The 12,940-nt window shown below is 52.8% G+C and overlaps 1 protein-coding gene across 3 annotated transcripts in view; it reads right to left on the bottom strand.

The window, feature by feature from the left end:
• LOC129869519 (PH domain leucine-rich repeat-containing protein phosphatase 1-like) overlaps positions 1 to 12,940 on the bottom strand; it is a 72,197-nt gene that overhangs the window by 18,101 nt on the left and 41,156 nt on the right. The gene's annotated exons all lie outside the window — the stretch shown is intronic.

Genomic DNA, 12,940 nt, shown 5'->3' with positions numbered 1-12,940 from the left:
AGTATCTGTGTGTGTCCGTCCCAGTATCTGTGTGTGTCCGTCCCAGTATCTGTGTGTGTGTGTGTGTCCGTCCCAGTATGTGTGTGTGTGTGTGTCCGTCCCAGTATATGTGTGTGTGTGTGTGTCCGTCCCAGTATCTGTGTGTGTGGGTGTGTCCGTCCCAGTATCTGTGTGTGTGTGTGTGTCCGTCCCAGTATCTGTGTGTGTGTGTGTCCGTCCCAGTATCTGTGTGTGTCCGTCCCAGTATCTGTGTGTGTCCGTCCCAGTATCGGTGTGTGTGTGTGTCCGTGTGTGTGTGTGTGTGTCCGTCCAAATATCTGTGTGTGTGTGTGTGTGTGTGTGTCCCAGTATGCGTGTGTGTGTCCCAGTATCTGTGTGTGTGTGTGTCCCAGTATGTGTGTGTCCCCCAGTATCTGTGTGTATGTGTGTGTCCCAGTATGTGTGTGTGTCCCAGTATGTGTGTGTGTGTGTGTGTGTGTGTCCCCGTCCCAGTATCTGTGTGTGTGTGTGTGTGTGTGTCCGTCGCAGTATCTGTGTGTGTGTGTGTGTGTGTCCGTCCCAGTATCTGTGTGTGTGTCTGTGTGTGTCCGTCCCAGTATGTGTGTGTGTGTGTGTGTTTCCGTCCCAGTATGTGTGTGTGTGTGTGTGTTTCCGTCCCAGTATCTGTGTGTGTGTGTGTGTCCGTCCCAGTATCTGTGTGTGTGTGTGTCCGTCCCAGTATCTGTGTGTGTCCGTCCCAGTATCTGTGTGTGTGTGTCCCCGTCCCAGTATCTGTGTGTGTGTGTGTGTGTGTGTCCCCGTCCCAGTATCTGTGTGTGTGTGTGTGTGTCCCCGTCCCAGTATCTGTGTGTGTGTGTGTCCCCTTCCCAGTGTGTGTGTGTGTGTGTCCGTCCCAGTATCTGTGTGTGTGTGTGTGTGTGTGTGTGTGTGTCCATCCCAGTATCTGTGTGTGTGTGTGTGTCCGTCCCAGTATCTGTGTGTGTGTGTGTGTGTGTGTGTGTCCGTCCCAGTATCTGTGTGTGTGTGTGTGTGTGTGTGTGTGTCCGTCCCAGTATCTGTGTGTGTGTGTGTGTGTGTGTGTGTGTCCGTCCCAGTATCTGTGTGTGTGTGTGTGTGTGTGTGTGTGTGTGTCCATCCCAGTATCTGTGTGTGTGTGTGTGTGTGTGTCCGTCCAAGTATCTGTGTGTGTGTGTGTGTGTGTCCGTCCCAGTATCTGTGTGTGTGTGTGTCCGTCCCAGTATCTGTGTGTGTGTGTGTGTGTGTGTCCGTCCCAGTATCTGTGTGTGTGTGTGTGTCCGTCCCAGTATCTGTGTGCGTGTGTGTGTGTGTGTGTGTCCGTCCCAGTATCTGTGTGTGTGTGTGTGTGTGTGTGTCCGTCCCAGTATCTGTGTGTGTGTGTGTGTGTGTGTGTGTCCGTCCCAGTATCTGTGTGTGTGTGTGTGTGTGTGTGTGTGTGTGTCCATCCCAGTATGTGTGTATGTGTGTGTGTGTGTGTCCGTCCCAGTATCTGTGTGTGTGTGTGTGTGTGTGTGTGTGTGTCCATCCCAGTATGTGTGTGTGTGTGTGTGTGTGTGTGTGTGTGTGTCCATCCGTCCCAGTATCTGTGTGTGTGTGTGTGTGTCCATCCCAGTATCTGTGTGTGTGTGTGTGTGTCCATCCCAGTATCTGTGTGTGTGTGTGTGTGTGTGTGTGTGTGTGTGTGTGTGTGTCCGTGCAAGTATCTGTGTGTGTGTGTGTGTGTGTGTGTGTGTGTGTGTGTCCGTCCCAGTATCTGTGTGTGTGCGTGTCCGTCCCAGTATCTGTGTGTGTGTGTGTGTGTGTGTCCGTCCCAGTATCTGTGTGTGTGTGTGTCCGTCCCAGTATCTGTGTGCGTGTGTGTGTGTGTGTGTGTGTGTCCCTGTCCCAGTATCTGTGCGTGTGTGTGTGTGTGTGTGTCCGTCCCAGTATCTGTGTGTGTGTCCGTCCCAGTATCTGTGTGTGTGTGTGTGTCCCCGTCCCAGTCTCTGTGTGTGTGTGTGTGTGTCCCCGTCCCAGTATCTGTGTGTGTGTGTGTGTGTGTCCGTCCCAGTATCTGTGTGTGTGTGTGTGTGTCCCCGTCCCAGTATCTGTGTGTGTGTGTGTGTGTCCCCGTCCCAGTATCTGTGTGTGTGTGTGTGTGTCCCCGTCCCAGTATCTGTGTGTGTGTCTGTGTGTCCCCGTCCCAGTATCTGTGTGTGTGTGTGCGTGTCCGTCCCAGTATCTGTGTGTGTGTGTGTCCCCGTCCCAGTATCTGTGTGTGTGTGTGTGTGTGTGTGTGTGTGTGTGTGTGTGTGTGTGTGTGTGTGTGTGTGTGTGTGTGTGTGTGTGTGTGTGTCCCAGTATCTGTGTGTGTGCGTGTCCGTCCCAGTATCTGTGTGTGTGTGTGTCCGTCCCAGTATCTGTGTGCGTGTGTGTGTGTGTGTGTCCCTGTCCCAGTATCTGTGCGTGTGTGTGTGTGTGTGTGTGTGTCCGTCCCAGTATCTGTGTGTGTGTCCGTCCCAGTATCTGTGTGTGTGTGTGTGTCCCCGTCCCAGTCTCTGTGTGTGTGTGTGTGTCCCAGTATCTGTGTGTGTGTGTCCCAGTATCTGTGTGTGTGTGTGTGTGTCCCAGTATGTGTGTGTGTCCCAGTATCTGTGTGTGTGTGTGTCCCAGTATGTGTGTGTGTCTGTCCCAGTATCTGTGTGTGTGTGTGTCCCAGTATCTGTGTGTGTGTGTGTCAGTCCCAGTATCTGTGTGTGTGTGTGTGTCCGTCCCAGTATCTGTGTGTGTGTGTCCCAGTATCTGTGTGTGTGTGTGTGTGTCCGTCCCAGTATCTGTGTGTGTGTGTCCCAGTATCTGTGTGTGTGTGTCCCAGTATCGGTGTGTGTGTGTCCCAGTATCGGTGTGTGTGTGTGTCCGTGTGTGTGTGTGTGTGTCCGTCCAAATATCTGTGTGTGTGTGTGTCCCAGTATGTGTGTGTGTGTCCCAGTATGTGTGTGTGTGTCCCAGTATCTGTGTGTGTGTGTCCCAGTATGTGTGTGTGTCCCAGTATGTGTGTGTGTGTGTGTGTGTGTCCCAGTATGTGTGTGTGTCCCAGTATCTCTGTGTGTGTGTGTGTCCCAGTATGTGTGTGTGTCCCAGTATCTGTGTGTGTGTGTGTCCCAGTATCTGTGTGTGTGTGTGTGTCCATCCCAGTATCTGTGTGTGTGTGTGTCCGTCCCAGTATCTGTGTGTGTCCGTCCCAGTATCTGTGTGTGTCCGTCCCAGTATCTGTGTGTGTCCGTCCCAGTATCTGTGTGTGTGTGTGTCCGTGTGTGTGTGTGTGTGTCCGTCCAAATATCTGTGTGTGTGTGTGTGTGTCCCAGTATGTGTGTGTGTGTGTGTCCCAGTATGTGTGTGTGTGTCCCAGTATCTGTGTGTGTGTGTCCCAGTATCTGTGTGTGTGTGTGTGTGTCCCAGTATGTGTGTGTGTCCCAGTATCTGTGTGTGTCCCAGTATGTGTGTGTGTCTGTCCCAGTATCTGTGTGTGTGTGTGTCCCAGTATCTGTGTGTGTGTGTGTGTGTCCCAGTATGTGTGTGTGTCCCAGTATGTGTGTGTGTGTGTGTGTGTGTCCGTCCCAGTATCTGTGTGTGTGTGTGTGTCAGTCCCAGTATCTGTGTGTGTGTGTGTGTGTGTGTGTGTGTGTCCGTCCCAGTATCTGTGTGTGTGTGTGTGTGTCCGTCCCAGTATCTGTGTGTGTGTGTGTGTCCGTCCCAGTATCTGTGTGTGTGTGTGTGTGTGTCCGTCCCAGTATCTGTGTGTGTGTGTGTGTGTGTCCGTCCCAGTATCTGTGTGTGTGTGTGTGTGTGTGTGTGTCCGTCCCAGTATCTGTGTGTGTGTGTGTGTGTGTGTGTCCGTCCCAGTATCTGTGTGTGTGTGTGTCCGTCCCAGTATCTGTGTGTGTGTGTGTCCGTCCCAGTATCTGTGTGTGTGTGTGTCCGTCCCAGTATCTGTGTGTGTGTGTGTGTGTGTCCGTCCCAGTATCTGTGTGTGTGTGTGTCCGTCCCAGTATCTGTGTGTGTGTGTGTGTGTCCATCCCAGTATCTGTGTGTGTGTGTGTGTCCGTCACAGTATCTGTGTGTGTGTGTGTGTGTGTGTCCGTCCCAGTATCTGTGTGTGTGTGTGTGTGTGTGTGTGTCCGTCCCAGTATCTGTGTGTGTGTGTGTGTGTGTCCGTCCCAGTATCTGTGTGTGTGTGTGTGTGTGTGTGTCCGTCCCAGTATCTGTGTGTGTGTGTGTGTGTGTGTCCGTCCCAGTATCTGTGTGTGTGTGTGTGTGTGTGTGTGTGTGTCCATCCCAGTATCTGTGTGTGTCCGTCCCAGTATCTGTGTGTGTCCGTCCCAGTATCTGTGTGTGTGTGTGTGTCCGTCCCAGTATATGTGTGTGTCCGTCCCAGTATGTGTGTGTGTGTGTGTCCGTCCCAGTATATGTGTGTGTGTGTGTCCGTCCCAGTATCTGTGTGTGTGGGTGTGTCCGTCCCAGTATCTGTGTGTGTGTGTGTGTCCGTCCCAGTATCTGTGTGTGTGTGTGTCCGTCCCAGTATCTGTGTGTGTCCGTCCCAGTATCTGTGTGTGTCCGTCCCAGTATCGGTGTGTGTGTGTATCCGTGTGTGTGTGTGTGTGTCCGTCCAAATATCTGTGTGTGTGTGTGTCCCAGTATCTGTGTGTGTGTGTGTCCCAGTATCTGTGTGTGTGTGTGTGTGTCCCAGTATGTGTGTGTGTCCCAGTATCTGTGTGTGTGTGTGTGTCCCAGTATGTGTGTGTGTCCCAGTATGTGTGTGTGTGTGTGTGTGTGTGTGTGTGTGTCCCCGTCCCAGTATCTGTGTGTGTGTGTGTGTGTCCGTCCCAGTATCTGTGTGTGTGTGTGTGTGTGTCCGTCCCAGTATCTGTGTGTGTGTCTGTGTGTGTCCGTCCCAGTATGTGTGTGTGTGTGTGTGTGTCCGTCCCAGTATCTGTGTGTGTGTGTGTGTGTCCGTCCCAGTATCTGTGTGTGTGTGTGTCCGTCCCAGTATCTGTGTGTGTCCGTCCCAGTATCTGTGTGTGTGTGTCCCCGTCCCAGTATCTGTGTGTGTATGTGTGTGTCCCCGTCCCAGTATCTGTGTGTGTGTGTGTGTGTCCCCGTCCCAGTATCTGTGTGTCCGTCCAAATATCTGTGTGTGTGTGTGTGTCCCAGTATGTGTGTGTCCCCCAGTATCTGTGTGTGTGTGTGTGTGTCCCAGTATGTGTGTGTGTCCCAGTATCTGTGTGTGTGTGTGTGTCCCAGTATGTGTGTGTGTCCCAGTATGTGTGTGTGTGTGTGTGTGTGTGTGTGTCCCCGTCCCAGTATCTGTGTGTGTGTGTGTGTGTCCGTCCCAGTATCTGTGTGTGTGTGTGTGTGTCCGTCCCAGTATCTGTGTGTGTGTGTGTGTCCGTCCCAGTATCTGTGTGTGTGTCTGTGTGTGTCCGTCCCAGTATGTGTGTGTGTGTGTGTGTGTCCGTCCCAGTATGTGTGTGTGTGTGTGTGTGTCCGTCCCAGTATCTGTGTGTGTGTGTGTCCGTCCCAGTATCTGTGTGTGTCCGTCCCAGTATCTGTGTGTGTGTGTCCCCGTCCCAGTATCTGTGTGTGTATGTGTGTGTCCCCGTCCCAGTATCTGTGTGTGTGTGTGTGTGTCCCCGTCCCAGTATCTGTGTGTGTGTGTGTCCCCTTCCCAGTGTGTGTGTGTGTGTGTCCGTCCCAGTATCTGTGTGTGTGTGTGTGTGTGTGTGTGTGTGTGTGTGTGTGTGTGTGTGTGTGTGTGTGTCCATCCCAGTATCTGTGTGTGTGTGTGTGTCCGTCCCAGTATCTGTGTGTGTGTGTGTGTGTGTGTGTGTCCGTCCCAGTATCTGTGTGTGTGTGTGTGTGTGTGTGTGTCCGTCCCAGTATCTGTGTGTGTGTGTGTGTGTGTCCATCCCAGTATCTGTGTGTGTGTGTGTGTGTCCGTCCAAGTATCTGTGTGTGTGTGTGTGTGTCCGTCCCAGTATCTGTGTGTGTGTGTGTCCGTCCCAGTATCTGTGTGTGTGTGTGTCCGTCCCAGTATCTGTGTGTGTGTGTGTGTCCGTCCCAGTATCTGTGTGCGTGTGTGTGTGTGTGTGTGTCCGTCCCAGTATCTGTGTGTGTGTGTGTGTGTGTGTGTCCGTCCCAGTATCTGTGTGTGTGTGTGTGTGTGTGTCCATCCCAGTATGTGTGTATGTGTGTGTGTGTGTGTGTCCGTCCCAGTATCTGTGTGTGTGTGTGTGTGTGTGTGTGTGTGTGTCCATCCCAGTATGTGTGTGTGTGTGTGTGTGTGTCCATCCGTCCCAGTATCTGTGTGTGTGTGTGTGTGTCCATCCCAGTATCTGTGTGTGTGTGTGTGTGTGTGTCCGTGCAAGTATCTGTGTGTGTGTGTGTGTGTGTGTGTCCGTCCCAGTATCTGTGTGTGTGCGTGTCCGTCCCAGTATCTGTGTGTGTGTGTGTCCGTCCCAGTATCTGTGTGCGTGTGTGTGTGTGTGTGTGTGTGTTCCTGTCCCAGTATCTGTGCGTGTGTGTGTGTGTGTGTGTGTGTCCGTCCCAGTATCTGTGTGTGTGTCCGTCCCAGTATCTGTGTGTGTGTGTGTGTCCCCGTCCCAGTCTCTGTGTGTGTGTGTGTGTGTCCCCGTCCCAGTATCTGTGTGTGTGTGTGTGTGTGTGTCCGTCCCAGTATCTGTGTGTGTGTGTGTGTGTCCCCGTCCCAGTATCTGTGTGTGTGTCTGTGTGTCCCCGTCCCAGTATCTGTGTGTGTGTGTGTGTGTGTCCGTCCCAGTATCTGTGTGTGTGTGTGTGTGTGCGTGTCCGTCCCAGTATCTGTGTGTGTGTGTGTCCCCGTCCCAGTATCTGTGTGTGTGTGTGTCCCCGTCCCAGTATCTGTGTGTGTGTGTGTGTTGTGTGTGTGTGTGTCCGTCCCAGTATCTGTGTGTGTGTGTGTCCGTCCCAGTATCTGTGTGTGTGTGTGTGTGTGTGTGTGTGTGTGTGTGTGTGTGTGTGTGTGTGTGTCCGTCCCAGTATCTGTGTGTGTGTGTGTGTGTGTGTCCGTCCCAGTATCTGTGTGTGTGTGTGTGTGTGTCCGTCCCAGTATCTGTGTGTGTGTGTGTGTGTGTCCGTCCCAGTATCTGTGTGTGTGTGTGTGTGTGTGTGTGTGTGTGTGTGTCCATCCCAGTATCTGTGTGTGTGTGTGTGTCCGTCCCAGTATCTGTGTGTGTCCGTCCCAGTATCTGTGTGTGTCCGTCCCAGTATCTGTGTGTGTCCGTCCCAGTATCTGTGTGTGTCCGTCCCAGTATCTGTGTGTGTGTGTGTGTCCGTCCCAGTATCTGTGTGTGTGTGTGTGTCCGTCCCAGTATATGTGTGTGTGTGTGTCCGTCCCAGTATCTGTGTGTGTGGGTGTGTCCGTCCCAGTATCTGTGTGTGTGTGTGTGTCCGTCCCAGTATCTGTGTGTGTGTGTGTCCGTCCCAGTATCTGTGTGTGTCCGTCCCAGTATCTGTGTGTGTCCGTCCCAGTATCGGTGTGTGTGTGTGTCCGTGTGTGTGTGTGTGTGTCCGTCCAAATATCTGTGTGTGTGTGTGTGTGTGTGTCCCAGTATGCGTGTGTGTGTCCCAGTATCTGTGTGTGTGTGTGTCCCAGTATGTGTGTGTCCCCCAGTATCTGTGTGTATGTGTGTGTCCCAGTATGTGTGTGTGTCCCAGTATGTGTGTGTGTGTGTGTGTGTGTGTGTGTGTCCGTCCCAGTATCTGTGTGTGTGTGTGTGTGTGTCCGTCCCAGTATCTGTGTGTGTGTGTGTGTGTGTCCGTCCCAGTATCTGTGTGTGTGTCTGTGTGTGTCCGTCCCAGTATGTGTGTGTGTGTGTGTGTTTCCGTCCCAGTATCTGTGTGTGTGTGTGTGTCCGTCCCAGTATCTGTGTGTGTGTGTGTCCGTCCCAGTATCTGTGTGTGTCCGTCCCAGTATCTGTGTGTGTGTGTCCCCGTCCCAGTATCTGTGTGTGTGTGTGTGTGTCCCCGTCCCAGAATCTGTGTGTGTGTGTGTGTGTCCCCGTCCCAGTATCTGTGTGTGTGTGTGTCCCCTTCCCAGTGTGTGTGTGTGTGTGTCCGTCCCAGTATCTGTGTGTGTGTGTGTGTGTGTGTGTGTGTGTGTGTGTCCATCCCAGTATCTGTGTGTGTGTGTGTGTCCGTCCCAGTATCTGTGTGTGTGTGTGTGTGTGTGTGTCCGTCCCAGTATCTGTGTGTGTGTGTGTGTGTGTGTGTGTGTGTCCGTCCCAGTATCTGTGTGTGTGTGTGTGTGTGTGTGTGTCCATCCCAGTATCTGTGTGTGTGTGTGTGTGTGTCCGTCCAAGTATCTGTGTGTGTGTGTGTGTGTGTCCGTCCCAGTATCTGTGTGTGTGTGTGTCCGTCCCAGTATCTGTGTGTGTGTGTGTGTGTGTGTCCGTCCCAGTATCTGTGTGTGTGTGTGTGTCCGTCCCAGTATCTGTGTGCGTGTGTGTGTGTGTGTGTGTCCGTCCCAGTATCTGTGTGTGTGTGTGTGTGTGTGTGTCCGTCCCAGTATCTGTGTGTGTGTGTGTGTGTGTCCGTCCCAGTATCTGTGTGTGTGTGTGTGTGTGTGTGTGTCCATCCCAGTATGTGTGTATGTGTGTGTGTGTGTGTCCGTCCCAGTATCTGTGTGTGTGTGTGTGTGTGTGTGTGTGTGTGTGTCCATCCCAGTATGTGTGTGTGTGTGTGTGTGTGTGTGTGTGTGTGTCCATCCGTCCCAGTATCTGTGTGTGTGTGTGTGTGTCCATCCCAGTATCTGTGTGTGTGTGTGTGTGTCCATCCCAGTATCTGTGTGTGTGTGTGTGTGTGTGTGTGTGTGTGTGTGTGTGTGTGTGTGTCCGTGCAAGTATCTGTGTGTGTGTGTGTGTGTGTGTGTGTGTGTGTGTGTGTCCGTCCCAGTATCTGTGTGTGTGTGTGTCCGTCCCAGTATCTGTGTGTGTGTGTGTGTGTGTCCGTCCCAGTATCTGTGTGTGTGTGTGTCCGTCCCAGTATCTGTGTGCGTGTGTGTGTGTGTGTGTGTGTGTCCCTGTCCCAGTATCTGTGCGTGTGTGTGTGTGTGTGTGTCCGTCCCAGTATCTGTGTGTGTGTCCGTCCCAGTATCTGTGTGTGTGTGTGTGTCCCCGTCCCAGTCTCTGTGTGTGTGTGTGTGTGTCCCCGTCCCAGTATCTGTGTGTGTGTGTTTGTGTCCCCGTCCCAGTATCTGTGTGTGTGTGTGTGTGTCCCCGTCCCAGTATCTGTGTGTGTGTGTGTGTGTCCCCGTCCCAGTATCTGTGTGTGTGTCTGTGTGTCCCCGTCCCAGTATCTGTGTGTGTGTGTGTGTGTCCGTCCCAGTATCTGTGTGTGTGTGTGTGTGTGTGTGCGTGTCCGTCCCAGTATCTGTGTGTGTGTGTGTCCCCGTCCCAGTATCTGTGTGTGTGTGTGTGTTGTGTGTGTGTGTGTCCGTCCCAGTATCTGTGTGTGTGTGTGTGTGTGTGTGTGTGTGTGTGTGTGTGTGTGTGTCCGTCCCAGTATCTGTGTGTGTGTGTGTGTGTGTGTGTGTCCCCGTCCCAGTATCTGTGTGTGTGTGTGTGTGTCCCAGTATCTGTGTGTGTGTGTGTGTGTGTGTCCCAGTATCTGTGTGTGTGTGTGTGTGTGTGTGTGTGTGTCCGTCCCAGTATCTGTGTGTGTGTTTGTGTGTGTGTGTGTGTGTCCGTCCCATTATCTGTGTGTGTGTGTGTGTGTGTGTGTGTGTGTGTTCGTCCCATTATCTGTGTGTGTGTGTGTGTGTGTGTCCGTCCCAGTATCTGTGTGTGTGTGTGTGTGTGTGTGTGTGTCCGTCCCAGTATCTGTGTGTGTGTGTGTGTGTGTGTGTGTGTCCGTCCCAGTATCTGTGTGTGTGTGTGTGTGTGTGTGTCCCCGTCCCAGTATCTGTGTGTGTGTGTGTGTGTGTGTGTCCGTCCCAGTATCTGTGTATGTGTGTGTGTGTGTGTGTGTGTGTGTGTGTGTGTGTGTCCCCGTCCCAGTATCTGTGTGTGTGTTTGTGTGTGTGTGTGTGTCCGTCCCAGTATCTGTGTGTGTGTGTGTGTGTCCCCGTCCCAGTATCTGTGTGTGTGTGTGTGTGTGTGTGTGTGTGTGTGTGTGTGTGTGTGTGTGTGTCCGTCCCAGTATCTGTGTGTGTGTGTGTGTGTGTGTGTCCGTCCCAGTATCTGTGTGTGTGTGTGTGTCCCCGTCCCAGTATCTGTGTGTGTGTGTGTGTGTGTCCCCGTCCCAGGATCTGTATGTATGTGTGTGTGTGTGTGTGTGTGTGTCCATCCCAGTATCTGTGTGTGTGTGTGTGTGTGTGTGTGTGTGTGTGTGTGTGTCCGTCCCAGTATCTGTGTGTGTGTGTGTGTGTGTCCCCGTCCCAGTATCTGTGTGTGTGTGTGTGTCCCCGTCCCAGTATCTGTGTGTGTGTGTGTGTCCGTCCCAGTATCTGTGTGTGTGTGTGTGTGTCCGTCCCAGTATCTGTGTGTGTGTGTGTGTGTCCGTCCCAGTATCTGTGTGTGTGTGTGTGTGTCCGTCCCAGTATCTGTGTGTGTGTGTGTGTGTGTGTGTGTGTCCCCGTCCCAGTATCTGTGTGTGTGTGTGTGTGTGTGTGTGTGTGTGTGTGTGTCCCCGTCCCAGTATCTGTGTGTGTGTGTGTGTGTGTGTGTGTGTCCCCGTCCCAGTATCTGTGTGTGTGTGTGTGTGTGTGTGTGTGTGTGTGTGTGTGTGTGTGTGTCCCCGTCCCAGTATCTGTGTGTGTGTGTGTGTGTGTGTGTCCGTCCCAGTATCTGTGTGTGTGTGTGTGTGTGTCCCCGTCCCAGTATCTGTGTGTGTGTGTGTGTGTGTCCCCGTCCCAGTATATGTGTGTGTGTGTGTCCCCGTCCCAGTATCTGTGTGTGTGTGTGTGTGTCCCCGTCCCAGTATCTGTGTGTGTGTGTGTGTGTGTGTGTGTGTCAGTCCCAGTATCTGTGTGTGTGTGTGTGTGTGTGTGTGTGTGTGTGTCCCCGTCCCAGTGTGTGTGTGTGTGTGTGTGTCCATCCCAGTATGTGTGTGTGTGTGTGTGTGTGTCCATCCCAGTGTGTGTGTGTGTGTGTGTGTGTCCATCCCAGTATGTGTGTGTGTGTGTGTGTGTGTGTGTCCATCCCAGTATGTGTGTGTGTGTGTATCCCAGTATGTGTGTGTGTGTGTATCCCAGTATGTGTGTGTGTGTGTGTATCCCAGTGTGTGTGTGTGTGTGTGTGTGTGTGTGTGTGTGTATCCCAGTGTGTGTGTGTGTGTGTGTATCCCAGTGTGTGTGTGTGTGTGTGTGTATCCCAGTGTGTGTGTGTGTGTGTGTGTGTGTGTGTCCATCCCAGTATGTGTGTGTGTGTGTGTGTGTGTGTGTGTGTGTGTCCGTCCATCCCAGTATGTGTGTGTGTGTGTGTGTGTGTGTCCGTCCATCCCAGTATGTGTGTGTGTGTGTGTGTGTGTGTGTGTGTGTCCCTGTCCCAGTATCTGTGCGTGTGTGTGTGTCCGTCCCAGTATCTGTGTGTGTCCCCGTCCCAGTCTCTGTGTGTGTGTGTGTGTGTCCCCGTCCCAGTATCTGTGTGTGTGTGTGTCCCCGTCCCAGTCTCTGTGTGTGTGTGTCCGTCGCAGTATCTGTGTGTGTGTGTGTGTGTGTGTGTGTGTGTGTGTGTGTGTGTGTGTCCGTCCCAGTATCTGTGTGTGTGTGTGTGTGTCCCCGTCCCAGTATCTGTGTGTGTGTGTGTGTCCGTCCCAGTATCTGTGTGTGTGTGTCCCCGTCCCAGTATCTGTGTGTGTGTCCCCGTATCTGTGTGTGTGTGTGTGTGTCCGTCCCAGTATCTGTGTGTGTGTGTGTCCCCGTCCCAATATATGTGTGTGTGTGTGTGTGTGTCCGTCCAAGTATCTGTGTGTGTGTGTGTGTGTGTGTGTCCCCGTCCCAGTATCTGTGTTTGCGTGTGTGTGTGTGTCCCCGTCCCAGTATCTGTGTGTGTGTGTCCGTCCCAGTATCTGTGTGTGTGTGTCCCCGTCCCAGTATCTGTGTGTGTGTGTCCCCGTCCCAGTATCTGTGTGTGTGTGTGTGTGTGTCCCCGTCCCAGTATCTGTGTGTGTGTGTGTGTCCGTCCCAGTATCTGTGTGTGTGTGTCCCCGTCCCAGTATCTGTGTGTGTGTCCCCGTCCCAGTATCTGTGTGTGTGTGTGTGTCCCCGTCCCAGTATCTGTGTGTGTGTGTGTCCCCGTCCCAATATATGTGTGTGTGTGTGTGTGTGTCCGTCCAAGTATCTGTGTGTGTGTGTGTGTGTGTGTGTCCCCGTCCCAGTATCTGTGTTTGTGTGTGTGTGTGTCCCCGTCCCAGTATCTGTGTTTGCGTGTGTGTGTGTGTCCCCGTCCCAGTATCTGTGTGTGTGTGTGTCCGTCCCAGTATCTGTGTGTGTGTGTCCCCGTCCCAGTATCTGTGTGTGTGTCCCCCCGTCCCAGTATCTGTGTGTGTGTGTGTGTGTGTGTCCCCGTCCCAGTATCTGTGTGTGTGTGTGTGTGTGTGTGTGTGTCCGTCCCAGTATCTGTGTGTGTGTGTGTGTGTGTGTGTGTGTGTGTGTGTGTCCGTCCCAGTATCTGTGTGTGTGTGTGTGTGTGTGTCCCCGTCCCAGTATCTGTGTGTGTGTGTGTGTGTGTGTGTGTCCCCGTCCCAGTATATGTGTGTGTGTGTGTGTGTGCGTGTGTCCGTCCCAGTATCTGAGTGTGTGTGTGTGTGTGTGTGTCCGTCCCAGTATCTGTGTGTGTGTGTGTGTGTGTGTGTCCCCGTCCCAGTATCTGAGTGTGTGTGTGTGTGTGTGTGTCCGTCCCAGTATCTG

Source organism: Salvelinus fontinalis, chromosome 14, assembly GCF_029448725.1.
Source record: "Salvelinus fontinalis isolate EN_2023a chromosome 14, ASM2944872v1, whole genome shotgun sequence".
Lineage (NCBI taxonomy): Eukaryota > Metazoa > Chordata > Actinopteri > Salmoniformes > Salmonidae > Salvelinus > Salvelinus fontinalis.
Note: the sequence above shows the minus strand (reverse complement) of the source record. Positions and strands in the feature narration are given on the sequence as shown.